This window comes from Nyctereutes procyonoides, unplaced genomic scaffold (genome assembly GCF_905146905.1).
Source record: "Nyctereutes procyonoides isolate TBG_1078 unplaced genomic scaffold, NYPRO_anot_genome, whole genome shotgun sequence".
Lineage (NCBI taxonomy): Eukaryota > Metazoa > Chordata > Mammalia > Carnivora > Canidae > Nyctereutes > Nyctereutes procyonoides.
The window spans coordinates 11,821,680-11,830,731 of NW_026575044.1; positions in this window are offsets into that span (position 1 = coordinate 11,821,680).

Below are 9,052 nucleotides of genomic sequence, written 5' to 3' on the forward strand. Positions count from 1 at the left end.
GAGGGCGCGGTTCGGGCGCGGTTCGGCCCCGCCCCGCCCCCGTTAGCGGCCCCTGCTGGGGAGAGGGCGCCCAGAGGGCGGCCCGAGGGCCGGGCGCAGCCTCCAGCCGCCGCGTGCCGGGCCCGGGAGGGGCTCGGGGCGGTCCCTGGGGCGCGTCCTTCCCGCTTCTTCGCCTGCACGTACCGCCCCTGCCCCTGCACACGTTGGGGCCGGGCGTCCTGGGAAGCTTCGGACACACACAGCGGTCGACGCGGTCTTCCCCGCGAGGCCCGGGGTCTGCGGCGCCCACTCGGAAGGGCTGCGCCGGGGCTCCCCTGACCCGGCCGGGGCGCCGATCCCAGACTCCGCCCGCCCGAGGCCCTCCTTCCCTCTGCGCGCCCCTGCAGCCCCTAGCCCCGCGCCCTGCGCCCTGGGCCTCCAGCCCGGCGCTCACCCGGCCCGGGACTCTGCCCTTCGGGGAGAGAGGCTGCTGCCGGGCAGCGGATGCGACTCATCGCCGCCCCCGGGCCTGTGCTCCGGCCTGTGCTCGGGGAGCAAGCCCTGGACCGGTGGCCTCGCTCCTCCCAGGTGCTGTGCTCCTGCCCCTGAAATCTACACCCCCGCCTCCCCGGGCATCTCTGTACTCTTTCAAAACTTGTTCTCTGAAAAAAAAAATAATAATAATTAATTACAAAAGAAAAAAAACAAAAACAAAAACAAACTTGCTCTCTGTCACATTCCTCCCCATCCTTCCCCTGAATCTTTCCGACAGAAGCTCTGGCCATTTCACCAAGGGACTCAACTTTGCCATTATTCTTAAAACTGCAGTGATGATGAAAACATTTTAAAATTAGATCCTGGTGATGGCCGCATTGCCACAAGTCTGAAATATACTGAAAACTATTGATCTGTGCACTTTGGGAGGGTGGGTTTTATAGTATGTGAGTTACATTTCGGTAAAGCTGGTATTTATTTTTTAAGATTTTATTTATTTATTCACGAAAGACACACAGAGAGAAAGAGAGAGAGGCAGAGACACAGGCAGAGGGAGAAGCAGGCTCCATGCAGGGAGCCCGACGTGGGACTCGATCCGGGGTCTCCAGGATCACGCCCCAGGCTGAAGGCGGCGCCAAACCGCTGAGCCACCCGGGCTGCCCAAAGCTGGTATTTTTATATAAAATAACTACAGTGAGATTGTAAACTCAAGGCTCACCCATGTATCCTAACATCTTGCTCCTTGGTTACACCATCCATGCAACATTAGAATATGAAATCTAAGTTCGTGCAAGATATTTCAAAGTACAATCTGTATATATGCCGTTGGTAGATAAATACACTACAGAGTCCAACTTGGCAGGGCAAAGTTTAGATAGTCAGATTTCTACTGCTTTTGGTCAAAAGCCACCCAAAGGTTTATGGAGCAAAAGAGTGGGTATAATGTGATCTCTAGAATATTTTATATATTTTTTAAAAATCAGAACAAAGGATGTTCCCCTGTATAAAATTCTGGAGAGTTTCCAGGGACATAAGGTAGAATGAAAAATAATTCGGGGGAGGGAATGATTTCAAATAAAAATTGTAGATCAGTTCCTGATTCACAACAAAGGAAATAACATTCTTTATGTCAAAAATGCAGGCAGGAGGAAACATCAGCCAAAACCCAAATAAAGTAACATTCTAGAAACCAACGGCCCTTATCTCCAAAGACGTCAGTGTCAAAATAATGTCAATGTCATGAAACAGAAAACAAGGCTGAGAAACTGTTTCTCATTGAAAGAGGCCAAGGAGTCGTGAAAACCAACTGCAATGCTCTATCTGGGCTGGGAAGAGTTCTAGAAAGGATTTATTGGGGATATCTGGCCTATAGATTAAAGAATAGATTACACATATTAAATATCTTGATTTTGAGAATTGATTTTTTTTCTAAGTTAATATACCTGATCTTGGAAAACATACACTGAACTATTTAAGGAGTAATAGAATACAAGGTCTGAAATGGTTCTATCTATCTATCTATATATGGAGGGGGAATTAAAAAGGAAATGTGGGGCAGCCCCAGTGGCCCAGCGGTTTAGCGCAGCCTTCAGCCCGGGGTGTGATCCTGGAGTCCCAGGATCGAGTCTCACGTCAGGCTCCTTGCATGGAGTCTGCTTCTCCCTCTGCCTGTGTCTCTGCCTCTCTCTTTCTCTGTGTCCGTCATGAATAAATAAATAAAATCTTAAAAAAAAAACACAAAAAGGATGTTGCAAAATACTAATTACTAACTGGGTAAAGAGTATTTAGGAGCTCTTTATATTATGCTTATAACAACTTCATTGTAAGCTTGGAATTATTTTGAAATAAAAAGCTTAAAAATTTGTGAATTAGGGGTACCTGGGTGACTCAGTTGGTTAAGCTACCAACTCTTGGTTTTGGCCCAGGTTGTGATCTCAGGGTCATAAGATCAAGACCAGAATGTCAGGCTTTGCACTCAGAAGGAGTCTGCTTAAGACTCTCTCCCTCTGCCTCTCCCTGTGTGCCCCCCACCTACACTCCCTCTCTCTAATCAAACAATCTTTTAAAAAATTGTGGATCAAACAAACATATGCATTTATCTCAGTTACCAAGAACAACATGAAAATAACTACAGAGGGATTTTTAAAAAGCTATATATTCCACAGGGAGAAAGTGAACACGAGAAAAGGTAACAGCAGAGGAGAAACGTTAGGTTTTGCAAGGTGGAAAGTAGGGTGATTGATTCAGCAAAGTGAATAAAGCTGAAAACCTTCCAGCCACTAGAAGTGGGTGTGTTCTTGCTCTAGACCTGCAGGGATCAGCAAACTATGGCCCAGGAGCCAAATCTGACCCACAACTTACTTTTGTAAATCAAGTTTTATCAAATCAAGGTTGTGCTTGTTTGCATATTGTCTATGGCTGCTTTCCTGCTACAAAAGCAGAGATGAGCAGTTACCCATAAAGCCTAAAAAATGTATTACTTGGCCCCTTACAGGAAATGTTTGCCAACCCCTACCTTACAGCTCTGCAAAGTCTTAGGAGCCAAAGGCATCAAGAGCCTCCGAAGACAGGGATGTGGGTGGATGAGGGGAGTAGGGATCCTCTGTACACCCTGAGTGTCCCTGCTGGGTGAGAATGCAAGGCATAGACTCAATCACAGCACGTTATTTCTTAATGAGTAGAGAGCTTCAGTTCTGCAAGATGAAAAGCATTCTGCAGGTGGATGATGGTGATGGTTGTACAACAATATGAATCAACCTAAAATCACTTATTTGTACACTTAAAAATGATTAGGGAAGCCTGGGTGGCTCAGTCAGTTAAGCAACTGACTCTTGGTTTCGGCTCAGATCATGATCTTGGTGAGATCGAGCCCTGCGTGGGGCTCTGTGCTCAGCGGGGAGTCTGCTTGAGAGTCTTTCTCTCTCTCTCTCTGCCCCTCCCCCCTGCACTCCTGTTCTCTAAGATAAATAAATAAATCTTTAAAGATGAGGGACGCCTGGGTGGCAGCAGCTGAGTGTCTGTCTTCAGTTCAGGGCATGATCCTGGAGTCTTGGGATTGAGTTCCACCTTGGGCTCCCTGCATGGAGCCTGTGTTTCCCTCTGCCTGTGTCTCTGCCTCTCTCTGTGTGTCTGTCATGAATGAATGAATGAATGAATGAATGAATGAATAAATAAATAAATAAATAAATAAATAAATAAATTTTTTTAAAAAATAAAATAAAAAATAAAGATGGTTTAGATGGCAAATTTTGTTGTATGTGTTTTTACTGCAATAAAAAAAGTGGGGGAAAAACACCCCAGGATTAAAGTGTGTATACGAAGTTATATCCCCTGTTCCTCATTCTCACTCCCAGCCCTCTGATCTGCCTACCTTGGCACTTGGCACTCAGGGGACAGGGCGAAGTACCTGATGGAAGACAATAGGATTGAGTGAGAGTCTTTGCCTGGAACTTCGAGTCCCTCCGAGGCCCCCTCCTGCTGTGGGGTCACAGGACACTGCCTCCAGGTGACAATCCCAGGGCAGGAAGTGGAGGACCAATCTCTGAAATAAATGAGCAGTTCCCCAAGGAAACAGCCACAGATAAGGACATCTGGGGGCCTCAAAACAAAGATGCTGGTTCCCCATCTCACTGACTGAGCCACCCAGATGTCCTTGAAATAAAATTTTTAATGGAAAAGCCAGAGCATGGAATTTGAGGAATTCTCCCAGAAAAATAGAATGCAAATCAGAGATAGATGATGAGGTACCTGGGTAGCTCAGTCGGTTGAGTGTCTGCCTTCGGCTCAGGTCATGATCTCGGGGTCCTGAGATAGGGCCCCACGTTGGGCTCCCTGCTCAGCTGGGGAGTCTGCTTCTCCCTCTCCCTCTCCCCCTCCTCCTGCTCTCTCTCATTATCTCTCTCTTTCTCTCAAGTTAATAAAATCTTTAAAAAAATAAATAAAAATAAAAATTAACTTTAAAATACTGTTTTCTAAAAAAAATTAAAAATAAAGTACTGTTTTCTGAGGTCATTGGATCCCCGGCATTCATTGCTTCTTCCTTCAGATTCGAAAGCATGTCTTGTGCTTTTGCAAATCCCAGGCTCGGATCACTTCCTCTTTCTCTCCTCACCTCAAGCTTTTCCTTTGCTCTTATTCACCACGGGACTCCTGCCCTGTCCAATCTGCTATCTGGACACTCCCCATACTTACCAATAAATTCCTTTACCAGACACCAATCGAGAGCTTACTGATTGCATAAGACCCTGCATGCATTTTATGACAACTAGATTCTGCAAAGGGCATAGTGCCCACTACTCATTACTGCAAGATGAACAGATTATAAATCCAATGGGACTTTGAAGATGTGAGGGTGGGGATACCAAACAGGCTCTAGGGGGACCAAAACAGGGGATACCAAAACGCTCAAGAGAGACTTTTGTAAGAACATTAATTATATAAAGTACTTTCATATCTGCATTTTCTCATCATTTTTATTTTTATTTTTTTAAAAGATTTTATTTATTTATTCATGAAAGACACACAGAGAAAAGAGAGAGAGGCAGAGACACAGGCAGAGGGAGAAGCAGGCTCCATGCAGGGAGCCCGATGTGGGACTCGATCCGGGGTCTCCAGGATCATGCCCTGGGCTGAAGGCGGTGCTAAACCGCTGAGCCACCCAGGGATTCCCCTCATCATTTTTATAGTCAAGTATATTTACCAGTCATCTGGCAGCATATGATGCTACCAACAAACCAACCAATAAATAAAATGCAAGCAGAACCCCCAGTTTCTGGAAACTCGCTCCTGTTCAATACACAAGATAATTTGCAAAGATATCTGTTGGGGATATCAGGAATGACAAAATAACATATAATATATCCAATGTACTGAGTTACTACTCATAGAAAATAATCTGAGGTTTTCTATAGGTTTCACATTTATAAAAAAAGATTTCACATTTATAAAGAATGCAAAGAAGAAAGATGCAGTTCATTGAGCTTCAAAGCATTTTCCTCAAGTCCACAGAAAGGAGGATGTATAGATCATTACTCACCTATCCCCAAAGTTCTTCCAAATGATTTCACACTGACTCCCCAACACCACTTTCTCCTAGGTGTCACGGGTTCTCTGATTGCGCCCTGTTCTCAGGACTTCAAGAGCAAGGATCAACGATACAACTGCATGCAGATCAGAGGTCAACAGAAGGAAGGAAAGGCTGACAAGTGCACAAAGTTCAAAGGCAGGAAAGGCTCTCTGGCCCTCTGCATGTCTGCATGGGACACCGAATCTTTTCCATGCCTTATTTCACTGTGAACATAATTCTGTTCCCATTTGGAACAAATAAGGGACTGTTATCTAAGCCTCTGTGGTTTTTTTTAAAGATTTATTTATTTATTCATGATAGACACAGACAGAGAGAGGCAGAGACATAGGCAGAGGGAGAAGCAGGCTCCTCGGAGGGAGTCTGATGTGGGACTCGATCCCGCATCCTGAGATCATACCTGAACTGAAGGCAGGTGCCCAACCACTGAGCCAACAGGCGTCCCTAAACCTCTGTTTTAATCAATTCTTTGAAGCATCAGCTGGGTCTGTGGGGTGTTCAGACAACAGCAGTTTCTGCCCTTCTTCCCATTGCACCCCTGGCGCCTATTCTCCTGAAAGAGTGAAAATGAAAACCGGGTTGAACCCTTCACATTTTTGTGTTTTCATTTCAGCTATCATGTTCTTAATTTCCAAGAGCTTTTCATTGTTGTTGTTCTAATCTAGGCTCCCTGAAAGCAGAGTGTAAGACAAGGGCTTGCATGTAAGTAGCTTATTTGGGATGTCATTCTAGGGACAGGAATAAGGGCCAGGAGGTAAAAATGTAAAGGAGGAAAAGAAGATATGAGGATGTGTGTTTTTTTTTTCTGGGGGTGGGGTGCAGAGGGAGAATCTCAAGCAGACTCTCCACTGAATAGCTGATGTGGGGCTCGATCCCACAACCCTGAAATCATGACCTGAGCTGAAATCAAGAGCTGGACAGACTGTGCCACCCAGGAGCCCCATGAGGATGTATTTTCAACTTGACCACTGCTCTGGGCAGCTGGTGCTGCCTTCTGTGGAACCTTCTAAGCTTTCTAAAATGAATCTCAGAGCTGGTCCACCCAGGGGGTGAAAAGCAGAGTGAGAGCTCCCATCCCTTACTGGCCCTGGGTGGCCTCACAAGCTTGTGAGTCGTGGGTGGGCAGGGGTGCCAAGAAGAGTGATGTTAGACCCGATCCTTAAGGAGTGGAGTAGGAGACTGGCTCTCATCCCAATCTGAAACTTGTGTCTGACAAAAGGTATCTGTAGCAGGCTGAGTGATGGTTCCCCCGAAGATATCCACGCCCTAACCCCCAGCATCTGTGAATTTGCTGCCTTATGTCGCAAAAGAGATGTTGCAGATGGGATTGACATGGAGACAAGATCCTGGGCTATGTGGGGGGCACTAAACATGGTCACAAGGGTCTTTACAAGAGGGAGGCAAGGAGGTCAGAGAGGCAGAAGTGATGGGGTGGGGAGGATGATGTAACGTAGAGCCATGAGCCAGGGAAGGCAGATAGCCCCTGGGGGCTGGGAAAGGCAGAGAAACCCATTCTCCCTTGGAGGCTCCAGAAGGAACAACCCCTACCCTACTGAACCTTCACAGTAGCTCTTTAAGACCTGTTCAGGACTTCTGATGCTGTAAGAGGATAGATTCATGTTGTTCTCAGCCACCAAACTTGCGGTAACTTGAGATGGCAGCCACAGGAAAGGAACTGGTTGCCAAGGAACCAAATCTCCCACAGAAAAAGGTTGGCGAAAACGTTTGCAACACACATTACAAAGGACATTCTGAACACATAGAGGACCTTTTTTTTTTTTTTAAGATTTTATTTATTTATTCACGAAAGACACAGAGACAGGCAGAGACATAGGCAGAGGGAGAAGCAGGCTCCATGCAGGAAGCCTAATGAGGACTCTGGGACCATGCCCCAGGCCGAAGCAACACTAAACCGCTGAGCCACCCACAGATTCCGAGAACTCCTATTTTTTAAACATAATGAACACACAGATATTATTACTGTGCCAGGCACCGTTTTAAGTGCTCCCCAAGTATTAATTCACTTAATCTTCATAACAACCCTATGGGGTAAATACTATTCGTTTTTTAAGATTTTATTTGAGAGAGAGAGAGAGAGAGAGAGGAGAGAGACTGCGCATGAATGGAGGTGGGTCAGAGGGAGAAGCAGACTCCGTGCTGAGTGGGGAGCCTGATATGGGGCTCAAACCTAGGACTCTGAGAACATGACCTGAGCTGAAGACAGACGCTTCACCAACTCAGCCACCTAGGCACCCTAAGAATATCTTTTTTAAAAAAATTCATGTAAGTCTTTGTGTGGACAGTAGGTGTATGCACAATTTTTATTTTTTTTTAAAGATTTTATTTATTCATGAGAGACATGGATAGACAGAGACATAGGCAGGGGGAGAAGCAGGCTCCCTGCCTGGTTACTTTCAAGAGTATTGTCCAGTTTTCATTATGATTGTGTGGGGTGTGGGTATCTTGGAGTTTACTGAATCCATAGGTTTAAGTTTTTCACCAAATTGGGAAGTGTCTAGCCAGTATTTCTTCAAACACCCTTTTCCAGCATCATGTTTTCTCCTCTTCTGGGATTCTGATGGCACAAATGTTAGACCTATTATTGTCTGGCAGATCTCTGAAGCTCTGCTCATGGTTTTGCTTTGTTGTTTCCTGAACTTTTCCTCTGATCTTGATTAAATTCTCTTGGTTTATCTTCAAGTTCACGGTTTCCTCCATTATAATAAACTATTCAGGGAGTTTAAAATTTTGATTACTGTGTATTTCTGTTCTAAAATCTCCATTTTGTACTATAACTTTTTTCTTTGCAGATTGTTTCTTCATTGTCTACAAATGTTCTTGGTTACTTGCTGGATCACTTTTATAAGAGTTGCTTTAAAGTCTTTGTCAGATAATTTCAACATCTGATATTTCAGTGCTGGGATCTCCTGATTGTTTTTTTCTATGAATTGAGATTTTCCCCATTTCCTGGTATGCCAGCTAATTCTGGATTGTATCCCTGACATTTTGAACACTGCCATTAAACTCTAAGTCTTGTTTAAATCCTATGGAAAATACTGAGTTTCTGCTTCAGCAGGCAGTCAACCTGATTAGCTTGTAGGCAAAGGTCTATTATTTAAAAAAAAAAAATTCCAGCAAAACTGACATAAAACATTACACAAGTTTCAGGTGTGTGAGATCAGATAAAGGTTTTGAAAGCTAAACTGACACTGGAATCATAGCCTTCAGAGTGCAGTTTGGGATGTCAGTTCAACTTTCAAAATCAATACACTGCTTTTTGGATCACATGTGAATGCCTCCCAGTTACTGGCCCGGGATTTGGGTGGTGGTCTATTAGTCTTTGGTCTGCTGAAAAGGATCAGATCCACACATACATAGAGCTTAGCAGTGGACCCAGAGGTACATAAACAACTTAATGAAGTCACTTTCTGAATTCCTTCCTCCCTGTGATCTCTCTGGTACTTTGATTCCTTCTATCTCTAGTTATCTGGCCAG